Consider the following 15046-nt stretch of genomic DNA (forward strand, 5'->3'; position numbering starts at 1 on the left):
ACCTCAGATTTGCAAGCACGCCACGTCCTCTGCTAATAATGTTATGTCAATGAAAATGAATATATTATTTTGTTTGCCTGTCACCTTTACTGTCTATATGAAATGCTCATTTATACTAAGAGGGTGCATGTTGGTACAGTATGAACGCTGCTTTGACTCTGATACGGTGTCTGATAACAGGCCTGTGACTAGCTTAGCCTCATTGTCAGAAAAATGCAGAATTCCTCCCTGTTCAGTGGTGTTGGAAGCAACATGTTTTTTGTTGGCCTTTTCTAACCACAACAGAGAGGTTAAACAACGTAATCCATGTGAGGATGAAGAATTATGCGAATCAATAAAAAAAATATATATAAACAAGGAAACAATGAAAACATGCAGACTGCACTCATTTTTTGTATTTGATTATTGTTCATCATATGGTGTCAGATCTCTTTCTTATTGAGTTTGAAGAGACAATAGCTCGTCCTTGTAATGTTGGTAGTGACATATTAACCACTCGCCACATTGGTCCGTTAACTTTAATTGCACCAGGAGAGCAATTGCCCGTGGTCCTGGCGCCTTTAACTGCAGTGGAAGCCCCTGTGGAAAATGGTACCGGTGACTTAAACAGAGCCAGTTCTAGGCTCCTGGATTTAGATGCAACTCTCTACAAAAACAAGACGAACAAAGAGCTCTACACACCGGTTTTCTCAAGAATGGCATGCTCCTAAGCAGGACTGCAGGTGATTGGAACACAAGTGGCGTATATCGAAACGAGAAGTTGTCTACCCCTCATGGATCAGATTTGTTCCATCCGGCTAGAACAGCATATTTCTCTTCCCTTATGAGAAAGAATAAACAAAGTCCTAGATGTCTTTTAGAAACCCTAGCAAACATTGCTCAAAAGCAGCCATCTGTTAGCATCCCACCCTTAAGGCTTATCATAGAGAGTAGCTCTTACACATATTGTGACTCTCTCTTGAAACACTGTCTAAACTTGTGTTGGCTTCCAACCCAACATTCCCCTCCTTGACTCCTACAAGCTAAGCTTTTGAAGAGCTCTTGCAATTTATGGGACCCACAATGTTCATTGTAGTTCATGTATAAATTACAACTGGCATCGTTTCTACAAGCTGTTAGACTGCTGATGCTATACCTCTAGTTAAAACAACTCACAATGATCCAAATCAAGTTTCTTAATAACTATCGTTAAATCTCAAAATGTCCACTGTTTTCAAAAGTACCAAAACCGTGACTCAACCTTTGGCCCACATATTTGACGTAGATCTTTTGGATACTTGCTTTCAAGGCCTGACAGTCAACTGAAACTGCCTATACAACCTGGTGAAATATGTTCTGGTTATCATTGGATTTGGATTCCTTTTCAGTGCTTCTATTACTGGATGTTATTGCTGCTTTTGACAGCACTGATATGTTTGCTCCTTGATTGAATGGAACATCTATTTGGCCTTGCCCTTGTGTGGTTTTAGTATTTTGTATCTGAAAGAACTGACGGTTTCGAAGCATCAACACTTTTCGAAGTGTAATATGGAGCGCCTCAGGGCTCTTTTTTTGGCTGGTTTCTTTATCTTTTTGCAGGTCACCTGTTCCAATCTTACACAGTCATGCAATTAATATCCACTGCAACATTGAAGATACTCAGAAGTATGTGCTTATGAAGGATTTTCACAAGTTATACAATGAATGGCTTTATTGTCTGCAACGAAAAACGCTTGTAATTGATCCTGCTGAGCAAGAATAATATTCCTGCTGACATCAGCAAGTTAACTACATACTCTAAATTCAAACTTGAAAACATAAGAACTAAACATATTTTTTTGCCTAACAGGTATTGTTGGATTACTTCTGGCACGTAACCATTATCTTTCCACAGGGTTGGACTGTGTCAAAATCAATATATTTGTGTTGTGGTCCATCTTGTTCCTGCAGACAGAATACTGTAAACATAAGAAAAAAACACTGCAACTCTCTTACCCTCTGTTTCGTTGAGTCCCATAAGCACAGCTTTGTGTTGCCTCTCTCCCTAGTTTCTCCTCCTTATCTTTTCTTTTAACTCAGGCTTCTCTTCTTCTCCACTGTCCTGGGACCTCTTTCTCTCTGCTAGCTGTTGAAGCATAATTCCATATGTTCTGGATGTTGGGCAATGCAGAAGATTCAGTTTCTCCTCTCATCTCTCTTGCCACTGTGTGGATGGGGTCGTACACACTTGTGTTATTGGGTTTAACATTTTGTGGTTTTGGGGCTGATCTGTAAGTTGCCTAAAGTCCTCCCATAGTCCTGTTCATAAAGGTTTACAATCTATCCTAAATGTTGTCACTGACTGTTGGGACTGTAATTGTATTATGTTGTTTGATTCTGTATGCATCTATCCAACTTAAAAGGGGTTATTCAAACCTTATCTGAGTGTAGTGTTTGGGGATAGTGGATGCTGTATGCTATACAGATTTCAAATCCCGCTGGGGCAAATTTGTGATTTGTGGTATTAGGCTTTATAAAACCATTTACTTGAAGGGAGTGTTTTTTAATTAATGAGTTTGATATAAAAGATGACAAACAAGGACATCCAGTACAGCACAGTAATAGTGGTCACAGTTATAATTCACAATAACTTAATCACTGTAAAATAAACACAGGCTTTGAATTTTAACAGCCCGCAAAACATACCACCAAATACACCATCAGTAATTAATCCTGAAGACGAATGGTGAGAACATGTCCAGGATATGCACAAGACCATACATACATCATGTGAAGATGTGTTGCTGAATCTGGAGTACGATTTTCACATAGCAGAACATCTACGTTCATTAATTAATAAAACGTTGTTGTCCCAATAAACAAAACAATTCACAAAGCAACACTGTCCCAGCTTAAGTCTCAGGCTGCAGGCAAGCCCAGTTATCTCACCCATTTGACATCTGAAGTATATCAGCTACAATCTCTCTGTTCATCTCCCCAAGCATGTGGGTAGAAAAGACTTTCAGATATCACTGAGCCCCCCCGTAGCCCAGAGCTAGATCACAGTCCCCCAGCAGGGGTTGTAAAGTATCCCGACTTGATAATCTGTGCTGATTTGATCCTATCTTGTTTCAGGCAGTGGTTTCTCCTTCAAAGAAACCCTGCCAGTTGTCACAGCAACTCTTTCACATCCATTCACTCACCAAAACAACGCTGAAGCAAACATCACAGTGTGAAATAACGTTTTGAAGCCAGAGGAGAGGAAATGAGACAATCCACAAGCCAAACAGTCATTTGGATGATAACAAAAATCAGATTGAATGTTAGTTCACCATACATTGTGTAGAGCAGCAACCAGACAGAACCAATGCTAAGCAGTCCAGGAGAACTAAAAATAGTCTTTCATATGTACTACATTAATCTTTCTTTACGCCCTATGGAGACATTATATTGGGGGGTAAAATCTAGTTATATTCCCAAAGAGAGTTTCTTTAGTCGTATAAAATTACCAAGGCATTGCATTACATTGTGCATGTGTGTGTGTGAGGGGAATGGTTTGTTCCTAACGCAGAGGCAAGTTATTGTATACCAGTCTATTTCACTGAGATCTTAAGAATGTCTGAGGAGGAAATATCAGCATGATGTGTTCATAACACAATTCTCGAGCCACAGCTAACAAATGGAAAAAGTGCAATATCCCACTATACTTATATTCAGCTTGTGCATAGTGTTATAGGTTTGTATATCAGGACCACATATGCATAAGAAGTGCCATAAACTAATTCAGTTGTTTCTGCTTTGTACATTTTCCGTGAATACTGCTTTTTCTCTGCGTCTTGGAGGGCTCCTTACAAAGTTACGAACACATCATTCCACAGCAATAACTCAAGGCTGTAAGCCAGAATTTGAATTGTTGTGTGTTTTAATCTCAACATAATTGTACTGTTGAATATTGTATACAGAAGTCAACCCTGTCCAGCACATCAACTTGACCAGATATGCTTTAAAGTGAACACAAGACTTATTTTACTTTTATAAAGTTGAATCTGAAAAATAAAATGATTGAAGCAACTAACCAAGGGCTTAACCATAAAAACGGTGTAAATGTTTACTGTAAATGTCCCACTTTTGGAAAATCAACTAAAGACCCTCATGAAGCTCTTTAATTGTATTTGATAACATTATTGAACTCGATTTAGAACATGGGTTATCTTTGTCACCTATTAAATTACCTTGCATTGAGTTACCCTAATTTAATAGAGTAGAAATGTAATTCACTTTCTTACAAAATGTCAGCTTTTTCAGGCAACACGTGTAACCCCCCCCCTTCAAATGTCCTAACCCTGTTATTCTTTGGATTAATTTGTAACTAGCAATTTAGACCTCGAGGAAAGTATTGTAATTCAATTGTCACTCAAGTGTTAGGTGCCATGTTTCTTTGTTAAATATCCAAAAAAACACTTCAGATAAAAAATAACACCCTTTGAAATAAATATGGAAATAACAAAAACTGTTCAACTAACTTTGGAAAATAAAGGTGCTTTGCTGTAAAATGACTTTACACAGAAGCACCAGTGTTTTTTTCTACTGTCGCTAATATGGGCTCACAATGTGAAATCTTCCATGACCTTTCAGTAGTTAACCATGTCAATTACCCTTCTAAAGCCCTTTTTTCTCTTCAAGTGCTTCCCCTCGAGAGTTTTACAGTGCACACGTGCATATCTCATGCAAAGCTGAACTGTGCGTCACATAAGGCCAGTTTTTTTTTAAAGCGTATTTTTCCAGTTTGATTAGAATGTGTTGTCTGAATGGATGCAACGAGACATTCATCTACAGTCACAGGGGGCCCATTGTGAGGATAATAGCTGGACCCTACAAGTCACATTCATCCCGTATTGCTGCAAGTTTGACACAAAGCATATGAGGTCAGATTGAATATCTACAGAGACAAGGTGGCTGGAAATATTCTAATGCCAGCATCCAAAAGGCTTGCTCTTGCATCTCTTATTGACATGGACAATCTTGTCAAAACAAGCAACCCAATGTAGGCTTGCAACTGGGTCACCTTCTTCTCAACTATATTTTAATAAAGTTGAAGTGTTAGGACAAATCAGGTCCTTCTCAACATAATCCTCAGTCTCAGACACATTCATTTTGTTTGTCCCTTTCAAAGAGCTGTGACTAAACCTCATTGGCAGAAAACGTTTGCTTTGAGGTCATTTCAGACATCATAAAAACAGATTGCACAGAACACAAAAAGAAAAAGTTCAGAAGGCTACAGTAAAAACGTTTACAGGTATTTTCCTTCCATATTAAGTGTGTACCATACAATTTAATTTGAGTGTGTGTGTGTGTGTGTGTGTGTGTGTGTGTGTGTGTGTGTGTGTGTGTGTGTGTGTGTGTGTGTGTGTGTGTGTGTGTGTGTGTGTGTGTGTGTGTGTGTGTGTGTGTGTGTGTGTGTGTGTGTGTGTGTGTGTGTGTGTGTGTGTGTGTGTGTGTGTGTGTGTGTGTGTGTGTGTGTGTGTGTGTGTGTGTGTGTGTGTGTGTGTGTGTGTGTGTGTGTGTGTGTGTGTGTCTTCCAATATGAATGATTTGAAAAGAGAAGATGAGGCTGTTATATTGTCTTGTGTGGCTTTTGTCTGATGATACAAGCAAGGCAAGTGAAGGGAGGAGTTGACCTTAAGCTATTCAACAAGTGGGTTTCTAATATGTCATTCTAAACAAAATGCTTCAGTCTGGTTGCCACTGTGTGCTGTGATCATTTTAGCCCATAGTTTCTCACATATTTAACATTAAATGTAATACTTCTGGAATAATAAAGACTGATTCTTTAAGTTTACAATAGAGAAAAGAAAATTATTCCTTTTTGCTAAGCAACATTGTTTATTTCTTTCCACAACGTGATGATTCAGCCAGGCTAATTGTCAAAATATATCTGAATGCTCTTAAGATCATCCACCGCATTGGATATCACTGCAGTAACTCTAATGTTAGAAGTACTTCTAAAAGACTTACACTCTTCTTCTGCATTTGGCTCAGCCACTGTATATGTTTTAATTATTTTAATGTCATATCAGGAGTAAATAAAAAAACACATCCAAAGCCTTTTTCTCCACAGCGTCTCAGTTAACTAAATTGTCTTGGTAGCAGCAGGAAAGATAAGGAATTTCGTCTCGTAATTGTAAAAGAAAAAATAATTTTAATGCAATTATAGTCCAACCTTACTTGGTTTTTGCAGTATTATATTACTATTTAATATCTCTCATACAATCACAATTCATGCCTAGAATAAAATATAATATAATGAATGCAATTTACCCAGGTACATTTAGTGCCTGCTGAATCTAAATTGTCCCTCTGGAGGCAGGTTTTAAACATGGAACCGCTCAATGTTTTATTTTTACAGCTAATCCTTTGCCATCAGGGTAATACCCTTAAGCCACAATCTCACTTTCTAACTGACAGCTGAATATATACAGTATATGTGCCTTATTTGCCTTTTAATGTATGTTTGTAGTTAAATGTTTGTTAAAAGAAAAACACTTTAGGAAAAAATGCTCCTTGCTGACCGATGTAGTAAAAAGGCCTCAGCTGCGTGTCCTCTGTGTTACAGCAGTGGAGCCGTTTGATTTGACACAAGGTCATGTGGAGCTCTGATTGACATGCACAAATACTGCCTCTGCCACGGAGGGGTCTGTTTTGGCAGCACTTCCCTCTCTCAACGCACCTCAGACGGCAATCAGTCATTCGCTGGTTCGCAGCCAACTGACAGCCTGACACGAGCGGCCAACCTGATGGATTGACTGGACCAGAGACTTTTCAAAATGTATGCTACAGACTAAACAGCTTAGCCACACAGGATTTTCCAAAAGATGGACACAACAAAATACATGAATAGAGAACAGGGAGATTTGGATTTTAGTTTTTGGTAATCAAAAAAAGGACACATAGGGAGGTCTGCGGATCACACCGCATAATGAAACACTTTTATGTTACAAACCAATGCTGATAAGTATTTTTTACAATATAAATAATGCTTTATAGTTATGTTTAATGCTGTGAGTATCCGAAACTACTACTGATGTGGTGAAAATATCTGGCAAGATATTCATTTGTTGGTATGTGTTTGTTAGTTCCTCCCTCCCACCACGCTGCTTTTTAAATGTGCTTACAGAGTAAAGATGAATTAATAACGTGAACAACAGCAATTCATGTCTACAGTCAAGAGCAATGCCATTAAATATTGTACCCCCCTCCAACATAACCCTTGCATAATGCAGCATCAACAGTGTTGCATATACAGTAAATAGAAAGTCCTTCCTTTATGTCTGTATGTGGTGGTGGGGCCCTCAAGGCACCCACCACCTCCTATCTCTAATAGTGAATTGTGGCTTAGAAAGCCATTATAAAAGCTGAGCCATTACTCCTTTTTTCTAAGGGTTTAGAACATTTGCATAAAATCACATATATGAAAGAGAAAATGATGGCAAGGCAGTTTTCACATTTCACTTCCAACAAGTCAGGCTGCAGCATTATATGGCAATTACAGACATGGTTCACCTCTATTGGCTTAACCATAAATGCTAATTCCCACATAGTACTGATTAATTTGATGTTCTGAAGCTTTAAGGGGAGCTTGGCTCCATAACATATTACATTTTGTTACGTAATAGGGTAAGAAAAGGAAATCAACTTCAAAAGAAACAAAAACCATAATTACCGAAACCAGTGGACATTTATTTTCCTTTATCGGTATGTATTTTTGTCGATTGTGTTTAGCGCGACATTCAAACTGGACAAATCAAAAACCTTTTACCAATATATAAGATTCACGTATAAAGCTATTTGAATTGATGACCACACTGCAGGTTTTTTTGTATGCATATAGCTAAAAGCTAAGTGTGCTATTAAAGTTGTTTGTGGTGCCATTACAGGCCTGTCGCTAAAACTGGCATGTTATGACATTAATGTTGATGGTGGTGATTCAGAATCTGCTGACCGCATAGGATCTGAGGCCGATCAATACAGACAGCATGTATGTAAATGCAGTCATTAAATCTTTTCCCAGTTAGGTGTCTTTGAGGAAATATGCAATAGCTGTTGTGAAAAACAGCAGGCAAATAATTCCCATGACTAAGAAGAGAAGAAAGTGTCCTTTTTGGTTTCAGGGGACAGTCATTCTTTGATTTAAACATAAGGAATATTTTTGCATGACTCTGCAGAAGTGATTAAGTGAAGTTAAGCACATGACAACATCTGCTGCTGTTGAATGCAAATGTGCTGTTGTCCCAGTCACACTATCCACAGCATCAGCAATAGCATGGTGTTGCATTTTTATTAAGCAAGTCCTAATTTATATGATGCAAATATAGACAGAATACATGAGCACATTTAATCAGAAAGCCCTGTAGTATCCCTGAAGCCTAAACATTTGCAACCTTTGCAGTCTGCATAGTAATATTCCCATTCTGTTAATGTATTTGACCTCAGGTACAGTCCTTTCCACTCTGTGTTTCATCGTCTGATAAACAGTGTTTGAAGTTTGACAAAGCGAGGACACTTGCAGAAGTGGAAATGTTGACTGCACTAGAGGTTCAAGGTTCTTTATTTGTCATACGAACATAGCTACAGAGTAGTTATGTCAATGAAAATCTTAGGTCACAGGCTTCTCCAACAGTGCAACACAATAATACAGAAAAACAGAAAAATATAGCGCAAGTAAATATTAAAAAGTAAATACAAAAAGAAAAATATTTTTAAAAAGTGAAATAGTGAAATATAAGTCTATATGCAAGCTATTGGAATGATATATTAGATAATTAGATAAATAATTACTAAGTAGCAGATGAATGTTATGAATGTTGTTACAACAGTTCAGGCGTTTAACAGTCTTGCCTGTGGGAGGAAACTGTCTCTGAATCTGGTGGTTTTTGTCCGGTTGCTGCGGTAACGCCTGCCAGACGGCAGCAGACAGAACAGTTTGTGGCTGGGCTGATGGGGGTCTTTTATAATCCGAAGGGATTTCTTCCTGAGCCGCTGGAAGTAAAGGTCCTCCATGGATGGCAGCTCCGTCCTGGTGATGTTCTGTGCAGTTTTCACCACCCTCTGTAAAGCTTTACGATTGAGGGCGGTGCAGCGGCGGTGCAGCGGCGGTGCAGCTGCCGTACAAGACCGTATACAGTAGACCAGGGGTCGGCAACCTTGTTGATATGAAGTGCCATTTAAAAAAAAAAATGTTATCAGCGTGCCAACGATCGATAATTATCAACGGGGGGGGGGAGGGGGGGGGGTTGAGGAGCTTGACGCTCGTCAACTATCAGCAGGAGGGCGGGGGAGCCTCGCTGCGGGGAAGCAGTGTGTGGACCTGTCAGCGCAACTTAGATGATGCCGAATTTAACAAACACATTTAAATAATTGGTTTAAACGGCATAATGATAAGGACGATCGTCCGTTCTGTGATTCTCCAGAACACACAAGTTATGATATTAGGGTCATGCAGAGTGAGATGAGATCGCTGTCCCTTTAAGAGAGAGAGAGAGGGGTGCGGCTTGTGCATGTGTGTGTATGTTTCTGGAAGTGAAACGGGAAAGCAGAATAACAGAGGTCTGTGATGTATTTTGTGAAACAGAAGAACAGCTAAATAAATGCAACGTCCTCCCAAGAAGAGCTCGCCTCTCTCCAGTCATTTAAGCTAAAGTGGGTTATTGAACCTGAAGCTTGTTGCTTCTGCCCTCCTCGACTACGGTCTGGGAGCCGACAGGAAAGTTCAACACACAGATGGCCAGTCCACCCCTTTGTAGCATATTATTTCGATGAGAGATGAGCAGATCGCCACTGGGCTTTCAACTAAAGAAACACAGCCACGCAAAAACTGCGTGATTTGTACAGCTCCTAACGGGTACTGCAATTAGTATAGTGCTTTCCTCCGTGGTAAAACGATCAGCACTGCACCACGGAGGAAAGCGGCAGAAAGTCACCTGGAGATAAAGAGAGCGGGGCTGCGTTGCGTGCATGACTTCCTTCTGGAGGTAACGGGGAGACGCGCTCTGGCGGCGGTCTCGCGTTCAGGATCCGAAAATTAATTTAAATATTTTGCACACTTATTCCACTTATGCCTAGTGTGCCACTGGTTACGGTGCCGCGTGCCAATGCTGGCACGCGTGCCAGGGGTTGCCGACCCCTGCAGTAGACTATCTGACCTCAATTACTTTCCCCATAGATAAGATAAGAGCCATAAGATAGATGATTCAACTTCTGTTGAATCCTTGTTTCTATTCCTCTACATGTTTTGTTTTCTGTCATTGTGTCTGGAACTAGCATTTTATTTTTTAAAGCAGTAAAAGATAATTTCATACTCATGTTTTTTGCCCATGTGCATCAATCCAGATTACATTAACAGTAGAAGGTTTGTGATATTCTTCATTTTATGACACAATTTTTATGACCATTTTTATTTTTATTTTATTTATGACACCAACAATGATTGGAAGACACTAAAAAGTGTTACTTCTGTAGCCAATGACTGATATAACCTGGTGTCTGTGCTACATTCCTTTATTGTACAGAAACATAACAAATATAAGTGAGACGCATTGAGAACAAATACTTCAAATAAAATAATCCCCAACAAACCCCTTTGAGTAATCTTCCAAAAATGTACAAATGCCAGCCACTTTAGGAAATTAGCTCTATTTCTTTAAGTCAGCTATATTTAGCTAGTATTTATTAATTTTGTTTTTACAGGATTGTTCACAGTTAAAACACTGAAGAAAAATACTGACAGTTAATGCCGCTTTTAGCCCTCTGCTTGAACACATTGTCAAATTCATAGGATATCGTGAACATGTTTTTTTTTTTATATTAAGGGTGATACCATTACTTCAAAAATAAATTGAACTACCATTATCAGTAGTTATTGTCACCAGTTGTAGTTAAGAAACAATAATCAACTTACTATACCAAAAAGGGAGTTAACAATGGCCATTTAAAATGTGATATTGTTAGCTGAATAAGTAAATATCTAGAAGAATAAGCCTCAGAGCACTCTGCCAGGGTGCATCTAGAAAATGGAGGCGGACGTTGTCTCTGAATAGTAAAGATTCTTTCCATACCTGACATGTTGTGCTTTGTCTTTGCAATTCCAGTTACTTTAAACCTTCAGCTCCTCAATGTCCTTCAGCACCACTGCACCCTGAAGAGCTTACAGGCTTTTCATCTCTCTACACATCACAACTGCATGCTTGATCACCCCTTGTCTTTGTGGATAGAAGACTGATAAAGACATGTATCTTGATCAAACACACTCAACACAGATTCCCAACAAACAACAAGGCAGCAGATGTTTTCCCATGACGTGACAAAGTTAAATTATATTTTTCTACTTAAATATTTTGAAAATTGTGTTCCTTCTCTTAGAATGCATGCTTATCAGACTTTCAAGTGAATGTATGTTTGCTACCCTGCTACCTAAGGCCTCTGAACAGAACATGACGGCAGCCATCATCAAAGCAAACAGACTTCTGCACAAATAGCTGGGGAAAAGTGAGGAAAATTCAACATCTACACACCCGTGGATGGTTATTAATTCCCTTTCGCCAGACTCATATCTTTCAAGAAAATGTATTCTGCTGACTGATTTGCTTTTGTAATAACCTAACAGTAGCCTATGCCACTGCCATGCTCACTCGCCTGGAACTGATAGGGAGAACAAAAATATATATCGATTGAGAGGTTCTCACTTTGTGGCTACTAATTTAATGGAGGAATTAAAATGTATTCATATTTTTTTATTCATAAAAACGTTTAATGATTTATATTAAAGAATTATGCAATACCAGATGGATTAACACAGATTGAGACCGAAAAAAAAGGCCTCATAACAAGATAATACCCCAGTGAATGCAAGGCTAAGGAGGAGCAGTCAAAAAGGCCTTTTGTAGAAATAATGGAGCTTTCATCGAAGGTCTAATCTCAAGAAAAGTGTGGTGAAACAGCTTTGGCCTTTTCAGGTGAGCTATGTGCATGACATTTCTCTCGTCTACTCTCTGAAGTCTGCACAAAATGTGATGTCCATACGTTTTCAGCAGAAATGGCATCGCACTATATTTTACTCAGTTTGTGAGATGGAGAAGACATTTTGAAAACAAGCCCTTTCTGGTTTGTCATTCACACACACCCACACACTGTGTTATCCAGTCTCAACTCCATCTGCAACATTGATTCTTCGTCTCCTGAAGAAACTAAAGCCCCATGCATTGAACAACATAAGGGGCGGTTCTCTTGATTTATTCACAGATATGTATTAGTTTTTTCTCAGTGTGTTATATGTCACCTGTCAGAATTAGTTTTTTTTTTTAATTTAGATTTGTCTATAGGCCAAAAGAAGAATGGTGGTTGAGGGAGGAGCAGAAACTGCTGGAGAGGTGGAGGAGAACCAGTTGTTCTCCTGTTTGTTCTCAATGTGATGCTGTCTTGTTGCACGTCAAATTCTATGTATATACAACACAGGCACACTAAGCCAACACTGCTTTGTAAGCATTTTGCAACCTGACAACAACAGATGTAGCCATCATAGGCTGTAAAAATCATAATGGTAAAGGCTGTCATGTCACGCTATATGGTTTTGAAGGGTGATGAAGACTGTGTATACTCAGAGCGAGGCAGCATTGAAAAATAAAGCACCAATTGCCATGGATTGAAAATCTCATCTCAACACCAGCCTATATCAATCACACAAACATGCTCCTGCTACAGCGATGTTGCTCCCACAAGGCATTATCAGTTCATACCTTACAACTCTTATGTTTCAGTCTCACAGCTCTTTTCAAAGTCATGTCCAGCAGGCAGCTGCTTTTAGTGAAAAAGCCCTGATAACTAACTGTAAGGTATCTGCCGAGGAACAAACCGCAGACTAACTATCCAGCTCCATCACCAAATAAACACATCAAAACTTGAGAATTCATTAAACTGCCAGATTCATTTCAGAGCCAATGATTATTAAGTGCTTTCTTTCTCCAAAATCTGCATGGAAGCCAAGCCACTGGGCTGCCAATTTTTTTGATATTTAGAACTGTGTTAGTAAAATGACTTCAGTTCGAACATGGTCATAGTCAGGGTCATACTCATTTCGTTGAAATTGTGAAGGAAAATATTTGATCATAGTTCAAAAAAACATTACCATGAATACAATGGATTTGGAATTGAAAAGAACGCTACGGTAAAAAACTGTAGAATACATTTAAATACGACATGGTCATACTCAATCATTCTGAAGGACTGAATTGAACGTTCAGCAAACCTATTCAGGAACTTTCTTTTGATGCTTCAAATATGAGCAAGTTATGAATGTTAGAATGTCACTAGAATTGACTTTAGTTTTTTTATAAACTATTCAACATTACAGCTCAGAAAAAGCGTCTTATTGATGAGTTGATGAACGCCCACTGCACAAATAATCATACAAAAAAAGCATCCTGAAATGACCTTCATGGACCTCACAAAAGGCTTTTACTTTCCAAACTGACAGGCTCTGTGGAGCAACATGTCAGGGTACAGCTCCCATGATAATAACATCAGAATATTAAGGCGTTATCATGACGGCATTTCAATCACAGTGCTCTGTAACAGCAGCTCTGAATTTCGGAGCCCTTCAATGCTGAAAAAGGGTCGAAAAGGAACATGTGACCATCGTCTGAGATGTGCCAGACGGGCTTACACAGCAATCAGGAAGAGAGACTTTGAGGACCATAGCCTCCTTGTCCAAAAGAAAAGTCCTGGTCTACAGATATATTGTCCTCCCCAGCTTGCTGTATGAAGCCAAATCATGGACCAAATGCAGCAGACACCTAGGAGCCCTGGAGCAATACCATCAAAGATTCTTACATAAGATACTGAGGAATAGCTAAGAGGAAAGACACGCATATATTACTGCATTCTAGGAAATGGAATCTTCACTTTGCGAAACGAAGAAGCAGCAGTTCAAGGACACAGAGCCTAAAAAACAAATCTGAACTGACTGTTGGGTTTTACAAAAAAAATAAAACTTTAAATAAAACAAAGCAGGAGAGGATTATTCCTCCATATGTTCTCTTTCCATCACTTGGCCAACATTCATGCAATTACAATGACGAAAACAATGAGATACTGTACAACATCCAATTAGACCTGTCTGCATCCAGCATCAATTTTTTTGTTAGATTTGGCTAAAAAAGTTAGTTAACAATTAGTGTTGACTAAAATGGCAATTTTGCCATTTCATATCCTTTGACTTTTCAAAAGGTTTGGCTATACTTTTGAGCTTTGGGTCAGTCTTCCAGGGCTTTCCTTCCAGTATATAAGACCTTTTCCATCCCCTGCTGACTTATGGAAGATAATTATTTCCCTCATTGAAATGCTATGGATCCCACGCGAAACAGAAATACAGAAGTTGTAGTTACATCTGATTTAAAAACCACTAAAAGGTTACTTAATCTCCTCCCCTACCTGCATGTTAAAAGGGCATGTGCATACAGTACTGTCTTTATTACACTCCAGCTGCCTAACATGTTTTTACCCTTCACGGATCTCAGACCCTGAGCAGGAGAGCCTTTTACAGTAAGTGCTTCCCTGTCAAGTTGAATGCCTATGCTGTGTTTACCCCTAAAACACTCCCCTTCAACCCACAATCATAGATGGTTTCTCAGTGCACATCACCAAAAAGCTTCCAGAAATACAGCAGTCAAAAGTGTTATATTGGAGGTCACATGAGGCAAGTGTTAAACATTTTTGAAATGAAAGACAAATAAATTGTTCATGCAGAAACAAAAAAGACAGCACACAAACTGGTTAACACTCAGATGTGTTTTCTTTTAGAATTAGAAAACACCTGGCATTGCAGATTCATGCCCATGAACGTTCAACAAAAATAGTTTTGGTGCTGCTAGCTTCGGGACCTGTGTAGTTGATGTGTTTTTTTTAGAGTTCAGCAGTTAGTGGGTATCTAGAGGGTAGATTTACAACTCTTGCCTTTGATTTAGTGTTTGAGTTATTTCTAAGTCTCAGGCGTGTGACTGTGCATGCACGCACGCACCCACACCCACACCCACACCCA

Source organism: Notothenia rossii (genome assembly GCF_949606895.1).
Source record: "Notothenia rossii genome assembly, chromosome: 5".
NCBI classification, from domain to species: Eukaryota; Metazoa; Chordata; class Actinopteri; order Perciformes; family Nototheniidae; genus Notothenia; species Notothenia rossii.